Below are 11,636 nucleotides of genomic sequence, written 5' to 3' on the forward strand. Positions count from 1 at the left end.
TCTTCAATGACGCATAGTTCACGTTTGGCGATTTGTCCTCTTCGTTATGTTTGTTAAGCAAGTTAGGTTTTCAAGAAACATTTTTGCCAAGCTCGAGTTCTGATGATGGGATCCATGAGGAATCGAGGGAACTCCTCAAATATGAAAGGCATACATATAGTGATTTTTGTATTTTTATAAACAAATCCAGCACTTCCATTTTAAAAAGTGACATTTGATGAAGTGGAACTGCTGATGATGATCAGAACGGAACTCTTCAATGACGCATAGTTCACGTTTGGCGATTTGTCCTCTTCGTTATGTTTGTTAAGCAAGTTAGGTTTTCAAGAAACATTTTTGTCAAGCTCGAGTTCTGATGATGGGATCCATGAGGAATCGAGGGAACTCCTCAAATGTGAAAGGCATACATATAGCGATTTTTGTATTTTTATCAACAAATCCAGCATTTCCATTTTAAAAAGTGACATTTGATGAAGTGGAACTGCTGATGATGATCAGAATGGAACTCTTTAATGACGCATAGTTTACGTTTGGCGATTTGTCCACTTCTTTATGTTTGTTAAGCAACTTAAGTTTTTAAGACATATTTTTGTCAAGCTCGAGTTCTGATGATGAGACCCACGAGGAACCGAGGGAACTCCTCAAATGTGAAAGGCATACATATAATGATTTTTGTATTTTCATCAACAAATCCAGCATTTACATTTAAAAAAGTGACATTTGATGAAGTGGAACTGCTGATGATGATCAGAATGGAACTATTCAATGACACATAGTTCACGTTTGGCGATTTGTTCTCTTCCTTATGGACCCAAACTCAAACTTGGACCCGGACTCGGACCCGGACCCGGGTCTGAACATGGACCCCAACTCGGACCCGGACCCGGACCGAACTCTGACCCAAACCTGGACCCGGACAGCCGGACACGGACCCGGACTCGGATCCGGACCCAGACCCGGACCCGGAAATGCTACTAGAAAAGTGGGTTAGGTGGGTGGGTGGCTTTTGAACTGCGATTCTCATAGAACAGAACTGCTATCAGAAAAGTAGGTTAGGTTAGGTTAGAGCTGTGACCCTTATAGAAACGAAATGCTACCAGAAAAGTAGGTTAGGTTAGGTTAGAACTGCGACCCTTACAAAAACGAAATGCTACTAGAAAAGTGGGTCGGTTTACCTCCTTTTCTACATAATTAGGCAAAAGATGCTGTCTTTTTCATTTCATTGTCTGGAATCTAAGAATGCTTTCAGCGGTATCCCCCATTGAAGTCGGTTTTTTTTTCTTAAAAATTATATTATATTTGAGACGTGTGTGTGTCGCCTGTAGGTCAGAAAACGCCAATGTGATTAACTCATGATTTGTGAAACTGGTGGAAACAAAAAGTGCACTTTACAAGCCGGGTACCTGGGTTAATAGTTTATTTCAGCTAATTAATTCAAAATATGCAGTGACATATTCTACTTTTACTATGTTTGTAGGTAAGGAGCGTTATTATAAACAAAAACATGTATATAAAGAACAGTATGTCCATTAAAAGTTATTTCTGAAAACATGAATATAGTTTTTTTTTATTTCACCCATCGACCCATCAAACAAATATTTTTAGGTTATTATTTGTGTTTACATTTAATTCAGGATCCACAATCGACGCAATCCAACCATTTACCTTGCATAAGGAAAATAAGCTTTGTTGAAACTCTTAAGTGTTATTTGTCCAATAAATATTATCAGACCCGTTTTAACAGGGCAGAATACGATTTAACTTGCAGGCACACAAAAATAGTTTCTACATTATATTTAACTTGCAGGCACACAAAAATAGTTTCTACATTACATTTAACTTGCAGGCACACAAAAATAGTTTCTACATTATATTTAACTTGCAGGCACACAAAAATAGTTTCTACATTATATTTAACTTGCAGGCACACAAAAATAGTTTCTACATTATATTTAACTTGCAGGCACACAAAAATAGTTTCTACATTATATTTAACTTGCAGGCACACAAAAATAGTTTCTTAATTATATTTCTTCAGAGCCTCGCTTGTTCTTTTCCAAATTCTTAATCTTTAAGGTGAGTAATCCAAATATAAAGTGCACTCAACACAATATTCTACACAACAGCAGTAATGTCTAAGATTAAGTTTTTAGAGTAATTATTGCTACGGCTCTCAATAATTAATGGATTAACTAATTAGCTATCATTATTTTCCCGCTATTTAGCGTGTTGTGTAACAACAGTGCCTAATCTGTACAGACTTGTACAAACGAACAAAAATTGAATGAATGACGACTATTGGATGAAATTCAGGCTGATTTCGGTTGGGCTATAGCAACTTTTTGTTACCCATTCCAAGGAAAAAACGTGCCTCGAAAATCAAGAAAATTTGATCCTCGTTCAGAGGGCGCTACTAGCTTTGGCTTACTGTCGTATAGATGGCGTTGACGGTTTCGTTTGTTATTTAACAATTTTAACGCATATCAGTGAAAGAACATGGGTCAAAATCATAAAAATAATTAATGCAAATAAAGAAAATCATTTATCCATATTTAAATACATTTTATCGTATTTTTATAAATATCTATTTTTAGTTTTAAATTGTGTCGACAGATGGCAGTGAATTTACTGGGGTTACAAAATTTACTATGACAGTACCGCTCTAGTATAAGTTACTCTATGCCCATTCAAAGGAGTAACTCTGAATTTTTAGGTATACAGTGGGCAGCTATTTAGAAAGTAAATGACCTTGTAATTTATAGTTTCATATAATTTCAAGTAGAAAATACTCTATTGGTCTAATTATGTACCCACCCATACTTAATATACCACCTTACAAAGTAGTTTCGATAGATGGCGCTATTGCTATCAACAACACTGTGTACTCTCTCGTTGTGAAAATAAGAAATAAATAGTATTTATTGTTTTTATAAACTAAAAGTGTACTAAAAATGACTATTGAGCTCTAATTATGTGGAATTAGTGTTATCTACAAACTTTCACAAGTGAATCAAACAAAAATGTAAATAAACAAAACAATGAGTTGGCAAAAAAGGGAAAGTGTTTTTGGACAAATTTAAGACGTTTTTTGGTGTTCGTGTTAAAACTATGTACTAGTGATATAACTTAAGTGCTACTCTTAAAATAAATACAGTGATATTATTTTTGAACTATAAATACGCAAATATAAAAAAATAAGAGATAAACCGACCGCTCCGGATTACAATTAATAACAACGCCATCTATGAAATACGGTACAAACTAAGTGAATAACCAGCAACGCATCAGATCATAGATCACAGTAAGCGAGGTTCTAAATACTGGGAAAGCACGATAGAGGGCGTGAACATCAAATAAGTAAATAGAGTTGCTGTGTTTTGGATTTACACTTAGAAACCATGGAGAATAATGAAATAATGAAATTATTAAAATCTATTGAAACAAACCTTCAAAATCAAAAGGCGGATTTGGAAGCTAAAATGAATTCCATGGAAAAAAGCATAACTACAAACATAAACAAAAATATGAACAAAAAAATTTTATCAATTGGAAATGAAAAATTTAGAATTGGAAAAGAAATTATGCGAACAAGAGACAAGAATCGATGCGTTGGAAATAAATATTTTTTATTTTTTTATTTCATACATGGAAAACCAACAGCTATAAGCATTTCTAAAGCTACAATAGAATTACAGAGCCAATTACAGGTTCTCATTTGTAAAAATTAAATATACAAAAATCAAATATGACTACAATTCAGTTACACACACAAGTACCGACAGCATAAGCCAAGGTTAGTGTGTACTGCCAGCTGCAAAACATAGACACATCAGGAATGGAATTCATTCATAAAGTGACCATGCACTTCCACCGCTGACTGTACAAAACTTTAAAGATAAAACAAAAAAAAACTGAAATACAAAACTGAAATACAAAAAAAGAAACAAATATATATATAAGCAGATGCAACTATAAAGTACAACTTTAGTAAGCCGAGCCCGAACCTGCGCTAGAAGTATCACCCATATAAAATGCAATTAATTTCTTTCTTATGACTGATATGCTATCATTGAATATCCGCAATTTCACGGCGTTTAACAAGTGGGATTAAGTGATGTTTCTTACACAGCCTAAAATAATTAGCAGAATTATAATTTACATGCATTTTAAAATATAAGACGTAAAAACATCGTATTCTTTGGGTTGGAAGAAAAAGAAAAAGTTATGCAGGTCTACAAAAATCAATACTTGATTTAATTAATAATACGATGAGAGTACGTTGTAATGACACCGAAATTGAATGTGTAAGGTGACTAGGGAAGAGGGTAGATAAAACGAGACCAGTCATTTTGACTGTTACAACCATGGGCAAAAAACTTGACATTTTAAAAAACGCTAAAAACCTAAAAGAAACTAAATACTATATCAAAGAAGACTATCCACAAAAAATCTTGGAAAAACGAAAGATTTTGCAAGCGGAGGTAGAGAAGGAAAGAAAACTAGGCAATAGAGCTGTAATAAAATACGACAAAAGTGTTTATTTAACTGGGAAAATTGGAGCCGCAGGGCCCCCAGGACTAGCGTCATAACAAAAAAAATCTGTCCGCCTCACCTCAAGCAGCGGCAAATTCTAGCACGGCCCACACTAATCAGACTCAACCAGTAAAAAAGAACAAAATAGACATGAACTCGTTTGTTATTCGAGACCCCAATACAAACAACGCCCTATGTTTTCAAAACAAGTATGGAGAACAGAATACAGATAAATAGCAATTACCAGCGCCCCCCCAAAATATTCAGAAGTTAAACACTCATTCCAAAAATAATCTCCCAACAGGGCTGGTCACCGCGGGAGAGTTCGACCAAAACCCCCCAAAGAAAAAAATAATTTTCAACATTTGCACTTTCATTTCAACGTAATGTCGCTTTCGACAGAAGAAAAGCTCATAGAGCTTAAAACGGCATTACAAAACATCAAACACGATATAATAGGATTGACTCGCTCAATCCTATTATATCGTGTTTGATGTCCGACGATTCGGAGAGAATATTATCGAAGACGAAGACTACATTTTCTACCACATTGGCAAAACCAAAGACATGTATGGAGTGGGCTTCTTAATCAAGAAAAAAATACAAAAACAACATTAAAACTTTTACAGGTATATCGGATAGAGTCTGTGTACTCGAAATCCAGTTGGAAAACACACTATTCGCTATAATACAGGCCTATGCGCCTACTGAAAGCACATCTCAAGAAGATATAAGACAAATTCAACGGAGAGGCTCATGACTCTACGTTTACTAAATATATAATCTCTATGGGAGATTCTAATGCACAAATTGGGACACCCAAAAACCAAGAGCATTCAATTACCGGCCCAAATGGTTATGGTGATATGAGCATTCGCGGCGAAAAACTTATTCAATACGCATTCGAGTACAATTTAAAAATAATAAATACCATGTTTAAACTAAAAAATCAAACAGATGGACTTGGATATCTCCCAACAAAAGCTCAAAGAATGAAATTGTCTATATCTTAACCACAAAACCACACCTTTTTCTAAATACGAGGTACTTTCGTCAGTCCCCTTCGGGTCTGACCATATAATGCTAAAACCAATAGTAAACTTAAATACAATGAAAAACAGCAGACGCATGTTTTCAAACACATCATCAACGCTGAAATCATTAGAAGAGCAAGTCAAATATATTAACAACCTAAGTAATTATATACCAGAACTGATATCGACCTGCAACAATTACAACGTAAGTGAATATTGCCAGAAAATTACGCTCTCTATATCTAAAAGCTTACAAAGTACCGAACGACACAAAAAATGCAATATTTTAACACAAAGAGCTTTAGCACTTATGAAAGAAAGAAACACTACAAAACAAACCGAAACTGAACAAATCTGAAAAGGAAGAACTTCAAAGCTTATATAAAGCTACTAACAAAGAAATAAAAAAATGCTATAACTCTCACAGAATAAATACGAAAAACTCTACAGTCAACATGAGGCATCAATTAACATATAAACTTTATTTCAAAAGGCACGAGTACCTCTCCAGTTCAGAAATTCACGGAATCTGAAGTTTTAAAACAAATAATAAAGCTCAAGTCAGAAAAAAGCTCAGGACCTGACGGGATCTCCAACGAAAGTATCAAGTTTGCAAGGACTCTACTCCTAACACCTATAACATTACTATGGAATAAAATATTAGACGAAGAAGTAGTTCCGCAGTCATGGACAGAATCGGAAATCGTTCTGTTGTATAAAAAAGGCGATCCAAAGGATATTGGAAATTACCGTCCTAGCCTAAGCCTTTTAGAAAGAATATCATCGGGCATTGACTCTCACCAACCGATCGAGCAAGCCGGTTTTAGGAGCGGATTTAGTACAGTGGACCACATACAAGTAGTAGACCTAATAATTGAAAAATGCTCGAAATTTCGTAGCCCATTGTATATAGGTTTCATTGATTACAAAAAAAGCTTTCGACTCCATATCGCATTGCAGCATTTGGACGGCATTACGAGCACAAAATATCAATGAAAAATATATAAAAATCTTTAAAAAAATATATAGCAATAGTTCGAGCCTGGTTAGATTAGACAGACTAGGCACAGAGTTTAAAAGAAACAGAGGTGTTAGACAAGGGGACCCGATTTCCCCTAAACTCTTTATAGCCGTCGTGCTACAACATATAATGGCGAACGTACCATGGTCAAAACGAGGTATTAATATAAAGGGAACAGTTTTAAGTAACTTAAGGTTCGCTGATGACATTATACTGTTTGCAGAAAGCCCATTACAATTAAGTACCATGATAAACGACCTAAATGGAGCCAGTATAAAAATTGGACTAGAAATGAACCTTGAAAAACGAAAGTTATGACGAATTCACACACTGTAACTGTACCAATTTTAGTAAATGATATACCTCTGGAGTTTGTCGACAGCTACGTATACCCGGGAAAACAAATCTCTTTCAGCAAAGATAGAAACTCTACAGAAGTCGACCGAAGAATAGCAATCAGCTGGAAGAAATACTGGGCTAATAAATAAATTTTTAAATCACGATTGCCTCTGTCTACCAAAAAAATAGTAATAAATAAATAAATAAATAAAAATAAAAATAATTTATTTTCAGACAGTTACAGTCCATAGTTGTTAGTATTAACTTACAGGCTATGTTATGTTACAGAACAGAACAGTAATGGATTCGGAGATACTACTATGCCTCACCTACGGTGGTATCAACTTGGACTTTTGATTACACAACCAGACAAAAAATCCAAACTACGCAGAGGCGAATGGAGAGAAGCCTACTAGGCATAAAATTAAAGGATAGAGTGAGGAATGATGAACAAAAATTACAGACGCCTTAACATTCTCACTCGAGAGAAAGTGGAAATGGGCAGGACACGTTGCCAGATATAGAGACGACAGATGGACCATACGAACAGTAAAGTGGTCAGGGCGACAGGGCTCTAGAGGCCAAGGCCGACCACGTGGCAGACGGTCAGACGAACTGGTAGCAACGGCGGGTCTAAAATGGCTAGAGACAGCCCATGATAGAAAAAAGTGGAATTCCTTGGGGGAGGCTTTTACCCGAAAGGGGCCCACATATCTTTTAAGTTAAATTTTAAGTTAAATTATTTTACTTTAATGTTTTATATTCATTTTGTTTGAAGTATGTGTGGAAGTAATAAAGCTTTTTTATTATAATTATTTTATTATTAATTTTACTACGGCCCGTACGGTAAAGCACATAGACTGTTACTTCGGGGGCTGTAGTAGACTACTACTAAGCAGCGAGAATAAAACTAATATTTTCCCTCATAGAGTTCTATGTGTACCAATGAATTACGAACCCTCATGCTAGATGTATATTAGGGAGTTATACATAAATAAACTTAGCATGTCCTTTAGTTCTAGATATAATTACTATGTTTTTGAAGAATAACGAAATATAATAAAGATATAAAGAGATATATTAATGTTGCCCAAAAACTGGCAATGAATATACAAGCAGGAAGACTCACAGAACAGCCATTAATGAACAATTGGTGTAGTAATACCTAATAATAACCTTCGAGGTTGCCTGATTAATGCTTCCAGAGTACATTTTTAGTATTTGATACTGAAAATCATAACCAAGCCGTATTTTAGGATTGAAAACAGAATCAAACCAATGGGTGCTTCTATGTAAATTCTTTCTACGCTTAAGGGAAGGAAGGCAAGGGAAGGGAGATATCCGTTTTCCTGAAAGGAACTTTGGTCCTCCTCTTACAAAAGTGCCAGGGTGCTGTTGTTAGCCTGAAGTCGTCTAGAAAGTATAAATAAACATATAAATACCAAATAAACATATTGTAGGGATGTGAAATATGACAGCTTAAGCATAATAATCTTTATTTGGAAACTATAAGAGGCACTGGAATGCGCATAAAAAGATGGAAACTTAATCTTGTTAATTACTGGAAAACTAGAGAACTGAATTACATGATTCTTATGTAAAATGGGTCATTATATAGACATTTATTAAATAGGAGTTTGTAGAATACAATTATTATTAATAGTTATAAGCGGGATTATTGAATGGACTCAGGTATGGGAACTATTACTGGCTAGGAACTGTTTAAATGGGGAAACATATTATGTGTTTTCTATGTAGTTAATGTCTAGGTAAGGAACTGAAAGTCAAAAAGATACTATTAAGAGCAAAATCGGTTTTAGAAAATCAATGATATTTTGTATGCATATGAATTAGACTGGAGGAAACCGGCCTGTATGGAGAAAAGTCGTCGACATCACTTCTAAATACCTAAAACTGATATGGATGTGTTCCTCGTAGTCTCTAGAATACGAACTGACCGGTTTTAGTTTATGAAGGGGGGGACGGGTCGAGAAAAAGGGGGGCAAAGATGGCGGCCTACCATCATTGATATTTGTTCACATCTTGAGTCCTATGGGACCGATCGGTTCGTGTGAGGTGTCGTTTGAAAGAATATTAAACGTACTATTATTATTTTTAAATAACCATAGTCATAACTGTAGTCGTTTACAAAATATTTTAAAATATATGATTTTTTACAGTGCATGAATGGCATAAGTACTGAGAAACATGCTTCTAACTCAATAAATTATAAATTTACCGCAATTAATGTCATTACAAAATATACAAGATATTTTATGAGCTTTCCAAAAATATAAGTTTTATTGGTGTATGATTTTATATAACCAAGTTAAGACGATTTCTGTTCAGCATGGGTCACCACGCACGGACACATAAATGGCGGGGGACCGACGTCAACTTTTCATTATTTCTCGGGTTCTATTTTACTGATTAATTGGTGTTAGATACCATTTGGAAGAATATTAAACGTGCTATAATTATGTTTTAATAACCGTAGTCGTAACTGTAGTCATTTACAAAAGAATTGAAAACATATGTTTTTTACCGTGCATGGACATAAGTACTGCTAAAATATGCTACTAACTCAATAAATTATAACTTTACCGCAATAAATGTATTGTCAAAATATACGGCAAATTTTATATTTTTGGAAGCTAATGAAATATCCCGTATATTTTGTAATAACATTAATTGCGGTAAATTTATAATTTATTGAGTTAGAAGCATGTTTTATCAGTACTTATTTTACTTCCATGCACGGTAAAAAATCATATATTTTAAAATATTTTGTAAACGACTACGGTTATGACTATAGTTGTTTAGAAACAATTATAGCACGCTTAATATTCTTTCAAACGATACCTCACACGAACCAATTGGTCCCATAGGACTCAAGATGTGAACAAATATCAATGATGGTAGGCCGCCATCTTTGCCCCCCTTTTTCTCGACCCGTTCCCCCCTCCATAAACTAAAACTGGTCAATTCGTATTCTGAAGACCACGAGGAACACATCCATACCAGTTTTAGGTATTTAGAAGAGATGTCTACGAAAATCATGAAGGAGACGACTTTTGTTTAATTTGCCTCTAGTCTAAATGTAGAAAATAACGAATTCTGATATTCACAGTAAGATTAAGGGAACGTAAGATGTTATAAGCAGCTTATTTCAATTGATTTATATGAAACTTTGTAAGAATAGTCAGGCAATTGTTTGAGAAAAATGGTTATTTGAACTTTATTTGGTAAGAAATGAACAAGGAGGCTTTAAATGTCAAAATCATAGAGTTAAGACATTATTGATGTTCATTATTGCTGTGGAAGTTTAAATCATATGCTTTAGCAATAGTTTTAACTATAATTAGTAGCGTAAATGTCAGAAAACTTAAGTTAAACATGTAAATATTGTACTTACCTATAACTGTGTGTCTGCGTAAGTGTTAGCATTAGTTTAAAATTGAATATTTTGTTACTACCTGTGAGTTCCTGTAATTGGCTTCCTGTTTTAATCTTGTTGTTTATTGTAAGTGTATAGCTGTTGGTTCTCCTTAACATAAATAAATAAATAAATAAATAAATAAGGAAAGGTTAGGTTCTTGTCAAAATGTTGAAGATAAAAATCTAGGAATCTCAGCTTAATTGTTGTAAATTGTTATTGAAAACAATTGTTATATAAGTTTAAGAAAGGATTTAGTCATTATTATTAGCAGAAATATAAAGAAACTTAAGTTAGGCATGTAAATATTGTAATAGGTTAGGTTTCTCTCTTGTCAAAATGTCATTGTTAAAAATCTGGAAAAATAAGCATTAACCAGGTAACAAAAATTAGTAATGAAAACATCGGAAAATTGATGAAATTTGGAAAGTATTTGGTTAGGTTACGTATGGTTTATAACTTCGAAAATAAAGTATTTTGGAGGTAAAAGCTTATAGAAATATATAGATAATAAATAAATACATCCGCATTTGCATTAATTTTCATTTTTTTCACTTATTATTTTTTGCACTATACAAATGTTAGCGACATTTTTCCGAGACCCGTGGTCCGATTTGAGTAATTCTTTTTTTGTTCGAAAGGAGCTACTTCCAAGTTGGTCCCATATTAATCTGGGTCTGATCTGATGATGGGATCCCTGAGGAATTCAGGGGAACTCCTCAATTTTTAAAGGCACATGTATGGTGATTTGGGTGTTTTCATAAGCAACTTGAGCATTTTCTCTCTCAAAAATGTCCAAATTGATGAAGTGGACCTAATGATGATGATTTTTTTAATGTAGGATGTTCAGCGATTACTCCGAGACCCGAGGTCCGACTTGAACAATTCTTTTTTTTGTTTGAAAGGAACTACCTCCAAGGTGGTCCCACATTAATCTGGTGCTATTCTGAGGATGGGATCCATGAGGAATTGAGGGAACTCCTCAACTTTTTAAGGGACATGTATGGTGATTTGGGTGTTTTCTTAAGCAACTCGAGCATTTTCTCTCGAAAACCACCAATTTGATAAGTAGCGCTGATGATGATGATGAAGGCTCTCTTGATTATTCAAAACCGGCCAAGTGAGAGTCGGACTCGCGCACCGTACTTTTTAGTATTTGTTGTTATAGCACCAACAGAAATACATCATCTGTGAAAATTTCAACTGTCTAGCTGTCACGGTTCATGAAATACAGCCTGGTGACAGACAGGTGGAACCCTAACAACTGATGAGA

The sequence above is a fragment of the Cydia strobilella genome, chromosome Z, assembly GCF_947568885.1.
Source record: "Cydia strobilella chromosome Z, ilCydStro3.1, whole genome shotgun sequence".
Classification (NCBI taxonomy): Eukaryota; Metazoa; Arthropoda; class Insecta; order Lepidoptera; family Tortricidae; genus Cydia; species Cydia strobilella.